General features: G+C 50.0%; 1 pseudogene across 1 annotated transcript; it reads left to right on the top strand.

The window, feature by feature from the left end:
• Window positions 1-14,789, top strand: LOC146421166 (uncharacterized; annotated as a pseudogene). The gene is made up of 3 exons (XR_014848759.1): window positions 1-1,480; window positions 1,669-2,832; window positions 14,110-14,789. The product of XR_014848759.1 is annotated as an uncharacterized LOC146421166 (transcript).
• The last annotated feature ends 3,837 nt before the right edge of the window (window positions 14,790-18,626 follow it).

Below are 18,626 nucleotides of genomic sequence, written 5' to 3'. Positions count from 1 at the left end.
ACTGGTTTATAGTCGGTAGACCTGATGCCCTAAACTCCCCATTCACTTTAACGGGTAGACCTGGTGTTGTGATCCAAATATTAAGGTTCTTTGGAAATAGCTCTGCCTGAATTAAGGTGCAAACGAGACCATATGCTAGTCAATAGTATGAGTTTTATTTAAACATAAATAAGAGAGAGAGAGTGAAGAAGAGAGAAAAGGAGAAGTAGGAAGAGAGGTGGGGGGACAGAAAGAGGGTGACAGAGACAGAATAAAGAAAATATCACCATCCATGGATCCCAACACTGTTGCATTGATCCTCTCCAGCTGCTCTTCTCGGTGGTGATGGTCCCCCGAAAGCACAGAATGCCATGGGTTAATATGGACTCAGGCCAGGTGGCAATGTCCAGGCATGTCCCCCCGGGGCAGGGGGCAGTCTCTAGCAGCAGACTCTGCTTGCATCACGTGCACTCCTGTGGTGCAAGGCCTAGCATTTGGGGGTCTTTGATGGATTGTGACTCCCCCTCAGCTGCCTCTCATGTGAAAGTCCCGTGGATGTGGCTTGTGGGGTTGGGGGTTCCACAGCTGGACAGTTTGTGTAAGGGAGGATGTGTGTTTATTGCCTCTGACCAGAGGTTACACCATGCACCCCCAACCTCCTCCACCTCGGCTGGAGGTGAGCTGTGCTCACAGAAACCTGGCTTCTGTGAGCTGTGCTCTGCCCTCACTCCAAACTCAGCCAGGGATGATTCTCAGAGCAGCTGGTGGCTTTGGCCTTTGTGGATGCATTCCTTTCCCTCAGCCTGAGATGACTGAACAATAGGTTTCCCTTTATCTAATCTCAGCAGTTTGCCTTTCAGTCCAAAGTCCCAGTCAGGTATCTTCAGGTAGGCTTCTTTGATTGTAGCTTCTTTATACAGTTTTTGTTCTAATGATCAAAACTTTATATCAATATTTGAGGCCTGAACTATTTCAGTCTCTGACAAATGGGGACCCCCAGAGGGGGGACCACCAAGAGCCCTGGCAGCCTGGAGAGAGAGATGGGAGAGAGGATCCTTGGGACCCCCAAAACCCCAGGCTTCCCTAAGCAGGACTGCAGAGAGAGGAGACCCCTAGAGTGGGGAACTTGGCGAGGGGGAACACCTGGGATTCCTGGGACCCCCGGCAGTCTGGGGAGAGTGGGGATGCTGGAGAGGGGAACCCACAGTACACACAGGACTCCCAGCAACCCAGATGGGGGAAACCAAGAAGCCCAAAGTGGACAGACCAGAGACAGGGAACTGCTAGGAGTGTTTTTGGTGCTGAATCTTTGTGATCTGGAGGGTTTTGTGGACTTCAGATGCCCAATGACTTCTAGAGATGCAATCGGAAAGGGTGACCTTCAAACTCAATGTAGTCACCCTTTGTTTTCCCTCAAACCAGGATTTCCCATTCTCAGACCTTGGCTGGATGGAGGAGAAGGCTGTGAGGAAGAGGAAGATGCCCCAGGACAGCCAGGCAGGTGAGGAGGAAGTCACTGCCCCTTTCCCCCTCTCTTCTCCTCCATCTCCCAGCCCAGAATTGCCTCTGGCTGCAGAACAACCCTGCTGCTAACTCTGTTCTGCTGGGGATGGATTGGGAGAATCTCCTTCCCCTTCCCTCTGGAACAGAGGAAAATCCCAAATCCTCTCCTTGTGTTTCCTCCCCCAGGCAATGACCTGGGAATGGAGACCATGGAGGACAAATCCTCCCTGAAGAACCTCATGGAAGAGGCCATTTTGAGCAACTCCATGGTGCAGGAATCCAATGGGGAGGAAAAGCCCCGGAGATCTCACATGAGGAGAGGCTCCAAACCGAGCCCAGGGTGCTGTGAGGAGCAAAGACCCACCCTGTGCCAGGAAATTGGCCAGCAATCGAGCCAGAACTATGAGCAGGTGGCCCATGAGCAGCTTCACACCAGGGAGAAGCCCTACAAGTGCTTGGAATGTGAAAAGAGCTTCAGGACAAGCTCTCTCCTTATCCGCCACCAGATGATCCACACTGGGGAACGGCCCTACAAGTGTGGGGAATGTGGGATGAGTTTCACCAGGAGATCCCGTCTGATCATCCACCGGAGGATCCACACTGGGGAACGGCCATATGAGTGTGGGGAATGTGGGAAGAGCTTCAACCAGATCTCCCACCTGATCCGCCACCAGATGATCCACACTGGGGAGAGGCCCTATGAGTGTGGGGAATGTGGGAAGAGCTTCATCACGAGCTCCTGCCTGATCATCCACCAGAGGATCCACACTGGGGAGAGGCCCTATGAGTGTGGGGAATGTGGGAAGAGCTTCAGAGACAACTCCACCCTGATTGTCCACCAGAAGATCCATACTGGGGAGAGGCCCTACAAGTGTCCCGAGTGTGGGAAGAGGTTTCAGACCAGCTCCAGCCTCCTCCTCCATGAGCGGATTCACACTGAGGAGAGGCCCTTCCGCTGCCCTGACTGCGGGAAAGGCTTCAGGCAAAACTCCCACCTCGTCACCCACCGGCGCATCCACACTGGGGAGAGACCCTATGAGTGTTCCGAGTGTGGGAAGAGGTTTCAGAGCAGCTCAGCTCTCCTCCTGCACCAGCTCATTCACACAGAGGAGAGGCCTTTCCGCTGCCCTGACTGCAGGGAGGGCTTCAAGCACAACTCCACCCTCATCACCCACCGGCGCATCCACACCGGGGAGAGACCCTATGAGTGTGGGGAATGTGGGAAGAGCTTCAGCCAGAGCTCTCACCTGATCATCCACCAGAGGATCCACACTGGGGAGAGGCCCTATGAGTGTCCCGAGTGTGGGAAGAGCTTCACCCAGAGCTCTGGCTTGACCCAACACCAACGGAGCCACCAACGGAGCCACCAGTAAGAGAAGCCCTGCACAAGCCCCAGCTGCAGGAAGAGCTTTGTCTTCTGCTCCAGTCAAATGGTGACCCCGACGTGATACAGAGACACAGATAGCAGGACTTAGGACCCTGCTCCGAGAAGCGACGACCACGGACACTGGCAGCAGAGTTTACAGCCCTGCTCCAGACAGCGGTGAGAACGGAGAGGTACTGGAGCAGCACCAGTGAGCCAAGGTCATCACCCCTGCTAGGGGGGGTGATCCGAGGGCTCGGGCCAAACAAGACCCGCTTCCGTAAGGGCTATAACCTCAGAAAAGCTGCATTTGGCGACCGCAGAAGATAGAGAGACGACGGCGGCGACCAAGGTACTTTAAACCCAGCTGGACCAAAATGGAAACGGAGGTAGCCCAAGATTTATTATTATGCTTTCTACGAAAGCGGGGAGTAAGCAAATATGCTTTAAGGCAATTAGCCGCTTTAATTGCAACAGGGGAAGCCAGAGGATTTTTTGTTAATCCTGATACGATCTTTGATGAAAGACAGTGGCAGAAGTTTGGTAACTGTTTGTTTAACGAAGTGATAGATGGTGATAAAACCGCAATAAAACTTAGCAAACCGTGAAGTGGTGACCTGCTTACAGCATAATGCAGCAGAGAGAAAAGTTGCAGACGTAACAACAGAAAAGGTAGCAGCCACAGAGAGCAGAGAAAAACCTGAGAGTTGCCGTGCTGCTTTTAACATGCAGAACACTTTGGCAGCTGCACAGCTGGGGGAGCCCCCGCCGCTAGGGGAGGGGGGAATCATAGCTCTCCCTCGCTGCCACCACTGGGAGAAAGGCAGCGCTCCGCGTTGCCAGCAGAAAACAACAGTCTGATACCGGAATGGAGTTGTTTCTCCTCGTAGTCATGAAGAACTTTCAGGAGTTCTTCCCTTTTGCTCTCTAGCTGCAGATACAGATCTTTGAACACGCTCTCCAGCTGTTCTCCCCAAGACCTCTAATTATTCACTTTGTCGGGTGAAACACCCATTGCCACGTGTTGACCAGCAGCACAGCCTTGCTATGGCTGATCTGGTGCAGCTTCATGACTTTTCAGCCTTTCTAGAGTTCCAGGGAAACGTCTCTGAGCTTGGCTCCTTCCGTAAGCACTTGTCCTGGCATACCTTCACCACCTGCTGCAGCTCAGCAACCAAAACTCCCTGAAAATGTCCAGGCACATGGAGCAGATCGGCTGTTCCTTCAGCCCGGCTGCACTGACACCGAGACCAAAAAACTTAATTCCAGCCTTTTACTGATAAAGAAGCATTGTAACAATATATTATCCTGATAAAAAATAACACTTTGATTGCTAAAGCCATGAACAAAAGCTGAATTTTGCTAAAGTGGGGCTTAAGATAGTGTTTGTGTGTATGTGTGAATACTGCAGGCCTGCTGAAAGTGTTGTTTACTTTTTGAGTGTTTTAATGTGTAGATGAAACCTGTAACTGCTGAGAGTGTGGTTTTGATTTCTTAAGAGTTTTGATGTGTGAATGAAACCTGTGAGTAAAGTTCTACTGAATAGTTTAAGCTACCTGTTAAGTGCCTTTGGTGAAGTATAGATTCTGTTAAAGTTAAGTAATATTGAATTTAAATTCTATTAAGTTTTAAATTCTATTAAGGTTGAATTCTATTAAGTAATATTAAGTGATGTTAATGTTAAATTCTGTTAAGTTTTAAATTCTGTTAGAGTTAAGTTTTGTTAAAGTGATATTAATTTTAAATTCCATTATAGTTAAGTCCTATTAGTTTTAAATCCAATTTGTTAAAATTAAGCTTTATTCATTTTCAGTAATATTAATTTTAAGTTTTAAATTTGTTAGTTTATATTATTATTCACAAAAGCCTTTGCAGTTTTATCTTCCTTAGTTAAAGTCAAATGATAATGTCCACTGTTTTCAAGTATTTCACCTCACCTTATATAGTTATCTGCAAAAATAGTAACATGTTAAGACACTCTCCTTATTGATATTAATCAAAGCTTGTTTATAAGATGTTCTAAGAAAACCCTCCTACTTAGGGCCTAGGCTCTGGCCAAGCCTCAGTCCTAACTAGCTGGGAAATATGCCATGAGTCCCAAGTGTTCTGCACCAAAATGTGATCAAGTAATTTTAACTTACCAAATTGAGTTTATAAAAGCTAAACCTTCTTCCAGGTAAACTTGGAGTCCTTACCCAGGAAAAGTTCTCCAAGCTTTAACTGTGAAGTGAATGTTTCCAGCAATAGCAGTTCCTGAACCATGGCAACATAACTAAATAACTAGTGATATTTCCTTAAGTAAATTTATAATAATTGTAGTAATAAAAAGTATTTATAACAAAGCAAATTAATCTGACAACAGACAATGTCTGTTCTCACAAACGAAATGGGTGAATTTGTTGGAAAACACAGTTTTCCAGCAAAAATTGTGTTAGCTGAGTAGGCCTGAACAAAACCTCAGCATAGGCAGGCCTCAGTAAAAATCCTAGTAAAGTGTCATGAGAAGCTAAAACTTGGGAACACAGCTGTGTGTTTCTAGGCTGTAAGAAAAATGTTATGAGATAAGATAGGGAGTCAGAAGTGTTATGAGAAAAGAATAAGGGAGTCATCAGGAAAAACCCTGATTATGTGAGAACAGACTGCAGATACGTGTGTAACTATAATTAGAAACATCTGTAACAGTATATAAGTTTCTCATTTGGTGAAATAAAATGGAGCTTGCTCTCTGACCCACATTGGGCCGTGTCGCTTGCTCTCTCTTGCCACTCGTCACAAAATTACGCAATTCCACAGCCCCTCAGGGTGGGATGACATTGGAAGGGGATTGGGGAAAGTGGGATGCAGTTCCAGAGGGGTGAGATGGGCATTGGGTGGGGCAGGATGGGTGGGATGGGAATTGGAGGGGTGGAAGGGTGGAAATAGGGCTTGGGAAGGGGGTCTTGATGTCCAGGAGGGGTGAGATGTGTTGGGGTGGGGATTGGGAGTATGGGGCAGGGTCTGGAATGAGACAGCCAAAGGTTGGGGATGATGAAGGGAGGGGAAACCTGTTCCTGAGTGGGTAAGCCAAGGCAGGAGCAGCTGGGAAGGGCTGGCAATGCTGCTGCTGCTCCTGCTGGGAGCCCCGGCTGGGCCAGGCTGGCGCCCACTGCGCTGCGGCTCCTGCTGCTGCCAGAGCCGGGCGGGACTCGGGGACAGGGAATGGACACGGGGGGACAGCAAAGGCCGTGGGGCTGCAGTGATGTTGGCGCTCAGGACAGTGCCAGCACAGAGCTTTGGACATGAGGGGTCATGAGAGGCCATGCAAAGCCTCAGCCCTGGCAGGAGGGAGTCCTGCCATGTCCCCAGGGCAGGGCAGCTGGGAGGTGCCACAAGTGCAGATGTGGTGCAGAGCAGGCTCAGAGCACCTCTGGGAGGGGATGAGACCCTTCCCCAACTCCAAACCACACCAAAACCACCATAAACAGGACTTTGCATCTTTAGAAGCCACTGCCAACTTGGAAGTGACCATATAGCTCAATCCCACTGTGAGAAGGAAGGGAATCTTCCCAGTGAGCTGCCATCCAGCCACTATTACCAATGGGTGGGATTTAGAAGTATAACACTAACAAAGAATACAAACAAATAATAGTAACAATAACACGAAATGAAGTCCCAAATGCCAACACACTGCACCACACCAAAAGGATGAACCTCCTTTTTCTTTATTGCCTCAAGGCTCATGAGAAATAATCATGTTATATAATACCCCAAAACCCACTCAGGAACAAGTTCCCCTCCCTTCATCATCCCCAGCCTTTGGCTGTCTCATTCCAGACCCTGCCCCACACTCCCAGTCCCCACCCCAACCCATACCACCCCTCATGGACATCAAGACCCCCTTCCCAAGCCCCATTTCCACCCTTCCACCCCTCCAATTCCCATCCCACCCATCCTGCCCCACCCAATGCCCATCTCACCCCTCTGGAACTGCATCCCACTTTGCCCAATCCCCTTCCAATGTCATCCCACCCTGAGGTGCTGTGGAATTGAGTTATTTTGGGCAGGGATTGAGCCATTTTGGGGTAAGATTGAGTACTTTCCAGAGGAATCGAGAGGTTTTGAGGTACTGGATGCACCCTCTTGGCTTTTCAAAAACAAAATGGTGGAAGAAACTGTACCAAATACCCCAGAAGCAACAAATCATGCAGAATAGCTCCCGAACACCAAACACCCCTCCCAAAGAGCAGTAAAACCATGAGGCTTTAGGTAATAAGGCTGGAGAAGAAGAAAAAGCTCTTCCTGCAGTCGGGACTTGTGCAGAGCTTCTCTTACTGGTGGCTCCGTTGGTGTTTGGTCAAGTGAGAGCTCTGGGTGAAGCTCTTCCCACACTCGGGACACTCATAGGGCCTCTCCCCTGTGTGGATCCTCTGGTGGATGATCAGGCTGGAGCTCTCGCTGAAGCTCTTCCCACATTCTCCACACTCATAGGGTCTCTCCCCAGTGTGGATGCGCCGGTGTCTGATGAGGGTGGAGTTGTGCTTGAAGCCTTTCCTGCAGTCAGGGCAGCGGAAGGGCCTCTCCTGCGTGTGAATCCGCTCATGGAGGAGGAGATTGGAGCTGGTCTGAAACCTCTTCCCACACTTGGAACACTCATAGGGTCTTTCCCCAGTGTGGATCATCTGGTGGCGGATCAGGTGGCATCTCCTGGTGAAACTCATCTCACATTCCCCACACTCATATGGCCGTTCCCCAGTGTGGATCATCTGGTGGCAGATCAGGAGAGAGCTTGTCCTGAAGCTCTTCCCACATTCCAAGCACTTGTAGGGCTTCTCCCCAGTGGGAAGCTGCTCATGGGCCACCTGCTCATAGCTCTGGCTCGATTGCTGGCCAATTTCCTGGCACAGAGTGGGTCTTTTCTCCTCACAGCACCCTGGGCTTGGTTTGGAGCCTCTCCTCATTTGGGATCTCCAGGGATTTTCCTCCCCATTGGATTCCTGCACCATGGAGTTGCTCAAAATGGCCTCATCCATGAGGTTCTTCAGGGAGGATTTGTCCTCCTTACTCTCTGTCATCAGCTCGTTGCCTGGGGGAGGAAGGACAAGGAGAGGATTTGGGATTTGCCTCCGTGCCAGAGGGAAGGGGAAGGAGATCCCCCCAAATCGTTTCTCGGCAAGACAGCGTCAGCAGCAGGGTTGTCCTGCAGCCAGGGGCAATGCTGGGCTGGGAGATGGAGGAGAAGAGAGGGGGAAAGGGGAAGTGACTTCCTCCTCACCTGACTGGCTGTCCCAGGGCATCTTCCTCTTCCTCACAGCTTCCTTCTCCATCCAGCCAAGTTTGGGAATGGGAAATCCTGGTTTGGGGGGAAAAACAAGGTGTGAGTCCATTGGGTTTGAAGGTTATTCCTGCCCCAGTCCATCTCTAGAAATCACTGGCTGTATAGTCACTGTAAAAAACCTCTGAAACGCTGTGCTGTTTTAAACTGGCAAGAGAAATGGATTCCCCCAAACTGCCCCAAGAGAGATTAAGATGGGAGTCACAATCCACCAAAGAGATTACAAGAAATACAATGACACAGCTTTAACTCACAAAGGCAGAGTATAACCAGGCACCCTCGGAGAAGAACAGCATAGTGTTCCTTAGTTCCTGTGCTGAGCGCCACATGGCCCCATTGTATGCCAAGAGAAAGCAAAAGGCAACCAAACCTGTTGGTCTGAGTGGTGGTCACAGTCCTTCTGAAGTGGTAGTTTCAGTCTTGTCTAAAGCAGTGGCTGCAGTCCTGTGGAAGTTCTGCTCTTCCTTCTCTGGGTCTCTTGAGTTCTGTCCCACATCCCCAAACCCAGATTTTATATGCTCAGGTTCAGGTGGGAATGCTCAGTACCTCCCCCAGGGCAGGGAGTTTGACAATGGAAAGATGTCATCCTGTGAGTCATGGGATATTTGGGGAGTCTTTGATGGTCTCAGTCGTTTCAGCTGCCCATTGTGCTGGTGCCATTGAGTCCATGATGGCCCATTAGCAGAAATGACCCCTCAGGCTGGGTGGGACTGTGCTGGTGCTTCCCTGGAGGGAGTCATCTCAGCTGAGTCATTGGTGTGAAGAAACAGAAACACTGCCTTGCCTCACAGGGTTTGCCTCTTCTTCCTTATCTCATTTAACACCCAGCTCGTAGCCTGAGGGATCAGGGGTGCACTGGGCAGCTCCTGCAAACGACCTCTCATCAGCAGCTCATCAGACGTGACCTAAGGGGAGTAGAATGACCAGTTTGGTCACACCCACAGAGTGCTAAACTGGTGCCCTGCTCCTATAACCAGGACAGACTGGCAGTGAAATGTAATTGCAAGATGTTGTTCCACTTGGCTTTCAGCAAAATAACCCATGGACAGAGTTCCTTCCAGCTGCAATCATTCCTTGATTTTCACAGGGATTTGCTTCCCTTTCCTTCTTCCTTCTGCTTCAAGCTGGGAATGTGCTGGAAAATGTCCCGCAAAGCAAATTTTGCTGTCTGGTCTTGGAACCCAAAAAGCAGCTGGACCTTGTCACCTGGCCCTGCACAGCTCCCTTGGGATGCACAGCAGAGCCAGGACTCTGGGAGCCTCGGGAATTGTCCCCTGGGATCCATGGCACACACTGCAATGGGTTCGAATTCCAGTTTGCAGCAAGGAAAAGATGTTCCAGCCCTTGAAGGCAACGCTCTTGTGGGGCAGAAAGGCAAGTGGAGATAGTGCAATGACACTTCACTGCCAGCCTGTCCTGGCAAAGACTCAGCAGTGATAACTCCCTCCAGGGGAGCACCAGCACAGAATTTGGATGAAGAATCCAAAATTGGAGGGATGGGATCAGAATTGTGCAGGACAGGGTGGATGGGCTGTGTTTTGAGAGTAACTGAATAATCCAGAATTATTGATTTCTGTTCCATTCATTTTCAGTCAGTTCCAATTCTGTTTTCAGAGTTCCACCTTCTCAGCTGATTGCTCTTTGTGTCCTCCTTTCTCTTCTGCCTCTCTTGGCCTGCTCTGTTTCTCTCACAGTGTCTCTCTTTAGCCAGGGCAGCTGCCAGCCAAAGACCCTATGCTGATTTTGTTCTCAGTCCATGAGCTAAAAAAACTGTGGATGAAGTGATGAAGGCTGGCAGGGAAATGTCATTGTAAGATTTTACTCCACTTGGCTTTTGGCTCCTCCTTCTGAGGAGCTTTGTCTTCAAGGGCAGAAACATCTTTTCCTTGCTGCAAACTGGAATTCCAGACCCTTGCAGTGTGTGCCATTGATCCCGGAGCAGAACTCCCGAGGCTCCCAGGGTGCTGGTCCTGCCGTGCCTCCAAAGGGAGCTGTGCAGAGCCAGGTGACAAGGTCCAACAGCTGTGTTGGTTCTGCAGTGTCACAATGGTCCATTGGTTCCATGAGTTTCCATCCTGTCAGAAATGGACTCCTTGGTTCCCCAGTGTCACAATGGCTGCTTGGGTCCATAAGGTTCCCCAGTGTCACAATGGTGTCCTTGGCTCCCTGAGGCCCAGCAGTTGTCAAAATGGAATAATGGTTCCAAGAGGTTCCGTAGTGTCACCATGGTCTCCTTGGATCCTCAGGATCACCATGGACATTTAAGACCACATTTTATCACCATGTGTCCTTGATCGAATCACCTGCCATACTGCCAAAAATGGTTCATTGGTTCCCATGATGCCCTCCTGTGTCCCAGTGGATATTTGGTTCTTCGAATTTCTTCAGTGTCACAATGGACTCGCTGTTTCCACGAGGCCCTGCAGTGTCACAGTACCCCACAGGGTCCATGAGCTCCTGTTTTGTCACCAATGGTCTCCTGAGTTCCAATGAGGCCCCACAGTGTCACAGTGTCCCCTTCATTCCATGAGGTTCTGTAGTGTCACAATGCACTCCTGGGTTCCATGAGGCCCCACTGTGTCACAATGACCCCTTGGTTCCATGAGTTCACAATGGCCCATTAGCAGAGATGACCCCTCAGGCTGGGTGGGACTGTGCTGGTGCTTCCTCAAAGGGAGTTATCACAGCTGAGTCATTGCTAGGATAGGCAGCAGTACAATTTCATTGCACTATCTTGCTCCACTTGGCTTTCAGTCCCACAAGAGCTTTGCCTTCAAGGGCAGGAACATCTTTTCCTTGCTGGAAACTGGAATCCCAGCCCATTGCAGTGTCTGCCATGGTGAAGCACTGATAGACTCCACAACTCAGAAAGTTATGAAGTAGGTATGCTTTTATTCCAGCTGGGGTGCATGGGCAGCAGCCCCTCCAAAGGCATGCACACCGTCAGCAGCTCTTCACTTGGTTTATATTAGGTTACATATGCATAAAGTTACACAATGCTCCTATACATACTCATTACCTGTCCCAGCTTCGTACTATAATGAGTTCAAAGTTCATTTAAATATGCTCGCGCAAGCGCAGTGTCACAAATTAATTGTGGGCAAGGGTCCCGAATATAAATGAGGGATAAAGTTAGTAGTCTTCCACAGGATGAACTCTTCACCTTGGTTCCTTGCACATGCCCCCTTGGTTCTTGGTCCAAGTCCAAACCTTAGAACTCACTTGAGCCAGTTCTGGGGTCTGAGAGCAGGATGTTCAGTCAAACTCAGTAAGTTTTATCAATTATTTGGCTTTCCTTTCTATATCCTCCCTTTTACTGGGTAGGCAAAAATCATTTAGCAAGTGATATATTGTTTTCAGCAAGCAGTTCTTAGTAAATCATTATCCAAACTCAGGCCTCCAAAGTCAGTTCCAGAAGATTATTATTCAGCTTCTAGCCCCCCTAAATTAGTAACTTCTACCCCTGTAAATCCATGGATCCCAGAGGACAATTCTCGAGGTTCCTAGAGTCCTGGCTCTGCTTTTCCTCCCAAGGGAGCTGTGCAGGACCAGGTGACCAGGTCCAGCAGCTGTTTGGGATCCCAAGAGCATGCAGCAAAGTTTGCTTTGCTGAACATTTTCCAGCACATTCCCAGCTTGAAGCAGAAGGAAGAAGGAACGGGAAGCGTGTCCCTGAGGGAATCAAGGAATGATTGCAGCTGGAAAGAACTCTGCCAATGGGTTATTTGGCTGAAAGTCAAGTGGAACAAAACCTTGCAATTACATTTCACTGCCAGTCTGTCCTGGTTATAGGAGCAGGGCACCAGTTTAGCACTCTGTGGGTGTAACCAAACTAGGCATTCTACTCCCCTTAGGTCACTTCTGATGAGCTGCTGATGAGAGGTCGTTTGCAGGAGCTGCCCAGTGCACCCCTGATCCCTCAGGCTACGAGCTGGGTGTTAAATGAGATAAGGAAGAAGAGGCAAACCCTGTGAGGCAAGGCAGTGTTTCTGTTTCTTCACACCAATGACTCAGCTGAGATGACTCCCTCCAGGGAAGCACCAGCACAGTCCCAGCTATGCTGGGGGGTCATCTCTGCTAATGGGCCATCGTGGACTCAATGGCACCAGCACAATGGGCAGCTGAAATGACTGAGACCATCAAAGACTCCCCAAATATCCCATGACTCACAGGATGACATCATTCCATTGTGAAACTCCCTGCCCTGGGGGAGGTACTGAGCATTCCCACCTGAACCTGAGCATATATAATCTGGCTTTGGGGATGTGGGACACAACTTTCACTCAACAGATCCAGAGGAGGTGCAGAACTTCCACAAGACCACAATTTCAACAGGACTGTGACCACCACTTGGTAGGATCTCGACCATCGCTCTGACCTACAGGCAGCCAGGTTGTACTCAATCTTTGTGGGTTAAAACCTGTTTTCTCTGTATCATTGTATTTACTGTAATCTCTTCAGTGAATTGTTACTCTGACCTGTAATGTCTGTTGGGGCAAGTGAGTGGGGTTCATTTCTCCTGCCAGTTTACTTTTAAAGGGGCCACAGTGGTTTTGGTGTTTGGAGTATGAATTACTTCCAAGCTGTATAAAAAACATCCCTTGGGGGATGTCAGGGTGTCCCTGGGAGGTGTTTCTGGGTGTCCTGGTGGTGGCTGCCAGCAGAGCCCCAGTGGTGGGCAGGGGGATGCGAGGACCCCCCCTGCAGTGAGGGTTGGGTTTCCCAAATCAGGCACTGCCACCTCCAGCCCAGGGCCAGGGGGCTGTGGGACCCCCAGGGAGAACCAAAAGGGAGGAACCGTGGGATGTCCAGAGTGAGGAGGGTGGAGAGGGCAATACCAGGACCAGGGGACTGCTGGCAGTCTGGAGGAGAGGGAGTCTGGAGGTGGGGAACCCTGTGACCCCAAGGACTCCGAAGTGGGGAGCCCATAGAAGGGGGGAATGCCAGGACATCTCAAAAATTCAAAAGCCTGGAGTCAGGGAGAGAGGTGACTCCTTGGACACCCACACCCTGAAGCACTGAGGGGAGAAGCAACCCATGGAAACCCCAAAACTCCCTGGCATCCCTGAGTGAGGGGAGCCTGGAGGAGAGGGACCAGCATGACCCCAATGTGGGGAGACTGGAGAGGAAGAAATTCAGGGATTCCAAGGACCTACAAAAGCACAGAGAGGCTGAAGTCCATCTAGATGTGGGAAACCCAATACATGCAGAGCCCCCAGCAGCCAGGATGGGAGGGACCCCCAGAATTCCAAAGTGGAGAGACCAAAGAAGGGAACTCCTGGGATTGTTTTTGGGGTTTTTGGGTTTTGTTTTTTTTTTTCAAAATCGTATTGCTCTGGAGGTTTTTATGGACACCAGATGCCCTGTGACTTCTAGAAATGGACTCAAGCAGGGGAACCTTAAAACCCAATGTGCTCACACCTTGTTTTTCTCCTCCAAACCAGGATTTCCCATTCCCAAACCTTGGCTGCATGGAGGAGAAGGCAGTGAGGAAGTGGAAGATGCCCCAGGACAGCCAGGCAGGTGAGGAGGAAGTCACTGCCCCTTTCCCCCTCTCTTTTCCTCCATCTTCCAGCCCAACATCAGCCCTGGCTGCAGGACAACCCTGCTGCTGACTCTGTCCTGCCAAGGATGAACTGAGGCAAATCTCCTTCCCCTTTCCTTTTGGCATGTAGGCAAATCTAAAATCTTCTCCTTGTGTTTCCACCCCCAGGCAATGAGCTGGGAATGGAGATCATGGAGGACAAATCCTCCCTGGAGAACCTCATGGAAGAGGCTGATTTGAACAGCTCCATGGTGCAGGAGTCCAATGGGGAGGAAAAGCCCCGGAGATCTCACACGAGGAGAGGCTCCAAACCAAGCCCAGGGTGCTGTGAGGAGCAAAGACCCACCCTGTGCCAGGAAATTGGCCAGCAATCGAGCCAGAGCTATGAGCAGATGGCCCATGAGCAGCTTCACACCAGGGAGAAGCTCTACAAGTGCTTGGAATGTGGGAAGAGCTTCAGGACAAGCTCTCTCCTCATCCGCCACCAGATGATCCACACTGGGGAAAGACCCTATGAGTGTGGGGAATGTGGGAAGAGCTTCAACCAGAGCTCCCACCTGATCCGCCACCAGAGGATCCACACTGAGAAACGTCCCTACGAGTGTGGGGAATGTAGGATAAGTTTCACCAGGAGATGCCAACTTATCTGCCACCAGAGGATCCACACTGGGGAACGGCCCTACGAGTGTGGGGAATGTGGGAAGAGCTTCAGTCAGAGCTCCTACCTGATTGTCCACCGGAGGATCCACACTGGGGAGAGACCCTATGAGTGTGGGGAATGTGGGAAGAGCTTCAGCACGAGCTCCAGCCTGATTGTCCACCAGAGGATCCATACTGGGGAGAGGCCCTACAAGTGTCCTGAGTGTGGGAAGAGGTTTCAGACCAGCTCCAATCTCCTCCATGAGCGGATTCACACACAGGAGAGGCCCTTCCACTGCCCTGACTGTGGGAAAGGCTTCAAGCAAAACTGCCACCTCATCACCCACCGGCGCATCCACACCAGGTAGAGGCCCTATGAGTGTCCCAAGTGTGGAAAGAGCTTCACCCAGACCTCTCACTTGACCAGACACCAACAGGGGCAGCAGTAAGAGAAGCCCTGCACAAGCCCCAACTGCAGGAAGTGCTTTGTCTTCTGCTCCAGCCTTATTACCTAAAGCCTCATAGTTTTACTGCTCTTTGGGAGGGGTGTTTAGTGTTTGGGAACTATTCTGGATGATTTGGTGCTTCTGGGGTATTTGGTATAGTTTCTTTCTCCATTTTGTGTTGGAAAAGCCAAGAGGTCTCATCCATTACCTCAAAACCACTGAATTCCACTGGAAAGTACTCAATCTTACCCCAAAACAGTTCAATCCCTGCCCAAAATGACTCAATTCCACAGCCCCTCAGGGTGGGATGGCATTGGAAGGGGATTGGGCAAAGTGGGATGCAGTTTTGGTGGGGTGAGATGGGCATTGCGTGGGGCAGGATGGGTGGGATGGGAATTGGAGGGGTGGAAGGGTGGAAATAGGGCTTGGGAAGAGGGTCTTGATGGGAATTGGAGGGGTGTGATGGGTTGGGGTGGGGATTTGGAGTGTGGGGCAGGGTCTAGAATGAGACATCCAAATGTTGGGGATGATGAAGGGAGGGGAAACCTGTTCCTGAGTGTGTTTTTGGATATTATATAACGGGATTATTTCTTATGAGCCTTGAGGGAATAATGAAAAAGGAGGTTTATCCTTTTGGTGTGGTGCTGTGTGTTGGCATTTGGGGTTCATTTCTTGTTATTGTTACTATTATTTGTATTATTTATTAGTTATACTTCTAAATGCCACCCATTGTTAATAGCGGCTGGATGGCAGCTCACTGGGAAGATTCCCTTCCTTCTCACAGTGGGATTGAGCTGTATGGTCACTTCCAATTTGCCAGTTGCTTCTAAAGATGCAAAGTCCTGTTTATGGTGGTTTTGGTGTGGTTTGGAGTTGGGGAAGGGTCTCATCCCCTCCCAGAGGTGCTCTGAGCCTGCTCTGCACCACATCTGCACTTGTGGCACCTCACGGCTGCCCTGCCCTGGGGACATGGCAGGACTCCCTCCTGCCAGGGCTGAGGCTTTGCATGGCCTCTCATGACCCCTCATGTCCAAAGCTCTGTGCTGGCACTGTCCTGAGCGCCAACATCACTGCAGCCCCACGGCCTTTGCTGTCCCCCCGTGTCCATTCCCTGTCCCCGAGTCCCGCCCGGCTCTGGCAGCAGCAGGAGCCGCAGCGCAGTGGGTGCCAGCCTGGCCCAGCCGGGGCTCCCAGCAGGAGCAGCAGCAGCATTGGCAGCCCTTCCCAGCTGCTCCTGCCTTGGCTTCCCCAGGGGTTTTTCCAGGGCAATTCTGGAGTACAGCAACAATCACCCACAAACTGGTCACTGGGGTTAGGCCTTGGCCTTTCTGCTTCCTCCAAGCAACCCAGGCTTCTCTCAGCATTCCAGTTCCCTGCTCAGAGCCTTTGGCTCCCTGCAATCCTGGCCCCAAGGATCTGCTCTCACGAGTCCCTGGGGAGCCTTTGGCAGTCTCTGCACTCAGTGGGGCCCAATGATGCTCCAAGGGACTTGGAGTTTTTCTTCTGACTCCTTGAGCAGCTTCTTCAACCTTCTCTCAGTCCCTGAGGGTCACAGACTTGGCCTCAAATCCACTCTGGGGTTCATTAAAATAAAGAAAGCCCTCAGGAGTTCTTTGTGTTCTTTCCATTGTCTTCAAGTGTTCAGAGCCTGTGCAGCTATTGGAGTGAGTTTGAAGTTCTATTAAGGAGGAAGATTTCAAAGTGCACCCCATGACTTTTCTTTTACATCAAGGCAATATTTTTTTAGTTTTCAGTTCAGAGAAGACATGATAGAAGCATTCCCCAAGTGACTTCGATGCTAAATGTCTCCTTAGGAGGTCTTGGCATGTAGAAGAATGAGCCCCTTGAGGGCTGACCCTGTTGGGACAACCTGCTCCTCACCCCCAACCTCACCATGGCTGACATTGCCCACCTGGCACTGACATCCCTGTTCCCTGCATCACAAACTTGTCCCCTGAGCTCTGCAGCTGGCTGTCCCAGCCCATTGCTCCATGTCCCACCTGCTCTCCTCAGGGCTCTGCCTACACACAGGCCCAGAAGAAGTTTTCCTGTTTGTGAGGAAAGAATGGAAAAGCCTGAGCAGGTTTCCTACACAACAAACCCCACTCAGGTACCACATGCTCAGTACAGGCTGCCTCTGATGTTGTCCCCTTTCTACAAGGGACAATGTGACCAGAAGTGATCTCTGTAAGCAGAATTCTCTGTATGTTGAAGCAGAATTCTCTGTCCCTGTCCTTTCCCTTGATCTCAGTTGCAGATGGAAGTTTTTGGTGCCATTCTCACCTTTAAACCCTCTTTCCAATACAAACAGATGCTCCCAGCTGTGTTAAGCAGGTGTTGCTCAATGTTTATGCAAAGCTTTTGTGTTCCCAATGGAATCACAGAGATCATTGTGACACTTTGGGGCCACATGGATCCATGGAGACCAAAGTGACACTGCAGGGCCTCATGGATGAAGGGAGTCCATTGTGACTCTGTGGCAGCTCATGGAACCAAGGGGTCATTGTGACACAGTGGGGCCTCATGGAACCCAGGAGTGCATTGTGACACTGCAGAAACTCATGGAATGAAGGGGACACTGTGACACTGTGGGGCCTCGTTGGAACTCAGGAGATCATTGGTGACAGAGCAGGAGCTCATGGAATGGGGAGAGCCAGGCCCAGGGTACATGGCTGCAATGGTGATGGCTGTGAGGTCACTGCCACTGCAGCAGCCTGCTTGGCCCTCAGCTGACATTCTGGCCAGGAGCTGTGAGGTCACCCAGCACATCAGAGAACCAGCACAACAGGAATTCCATCCTTGGGGAGGAGAGGGGTTTCACTATGTCAGGTTGCCGAAAAGTCCTGTCCTTGGACAATTCCTGGGATAGGGCAGCAACTAGACTGGAAAAACACTTTCAGATTTGTGCCAATATCATGGTAAAAAGTTCCCTCCTTATAACAAATGTAAATCCACTCTCATTTAGTTGCAAGATATTGACCCTTCTTCTGTCACTGCAAGCTTGGGGGAAAAATGACACTCCATTTTCCTTGCACTTTGACCAATATTTTTCCTTTCTCAAAAACCTTGGAGAAGACCAAAAAACCTCCCAAGATGGGGTTTGGAGGCCTCATCATGTAAGCAAGCTGTGCAGTTACAGAGTGAGCTGTGTAACATCATTGAGTGGCTGTATGACACCACAGAGTTGGGTATGTGACATTATGGACTGGCTTGTGACACCACAGAGTAGGCTGTGACATCTGTGGCAGGACACCCCCCTCCCCCTTCTCTCTCTCTCTGATTGTCCCAGGAAATGGACGGCTCAAGTTTAGGTTGATAGCCTAAATCAACAGCTACCTAGTGCTGACGACTGAAAGTCTGAAAAGACACTCCCCTGTGGAATGCAGAGAGAATGTGAGCAAATTTTCAGTGACTACAAATACACACTTTTATCCTATAAAATCTCACGAAATCTCAGAAAGTCAGAAGCTTTCTACATAGACACTGGAACGTGAAGTAAAAGCTTTCTCCCCTGAGCTTGGACGCAGACTCTGTGGTTACTTCCCGAGGGACTGAGTGAGGACGCTGATGTATCCCCAGCTCCAAAACTGGATTTGGTGAGATCATTGAGTTTCCTAAATTGTATTATTCTGGCTAATTTATAGGTACCTTTCTTAACTCGCATTTCAGCTAGCTCAAGCAAGCATCTCTTAGCTTGCATTAACATTTCTTGCATTTCTAACTATTTTATAGTTCAAGCAAGGTTTTACTCCATAATTGCATTTTTAGCTATTATAGTGTTGCAATTATGTATTCATTGTGTGTTTATGTGTGTCAATCTATTCTGTGTTTGTATGTTTG

This window comes from Lichenostomus cassidix, unplaced genomic scaffold (genome assembly GCF_008360975.1).
Source record: "Lichenostomus cassidix isolate B80296 unplaced genomic scaffold, HeHo_3.0 HiC_scaffold_43, whole genome shotgun sequence".
NCBI classification, from domain to species: Eukaryota; Metazoa; Chordata; class Aves; order Passeriformes; family Meliphagidae; genus Lichenostomus; species Lichenostomus cassidix.
The sequence above is the reverse complement of the archived record's forward strand: the minus strand, read 5'-3'. Positions and strand labels throughout refer to the sequence as shown.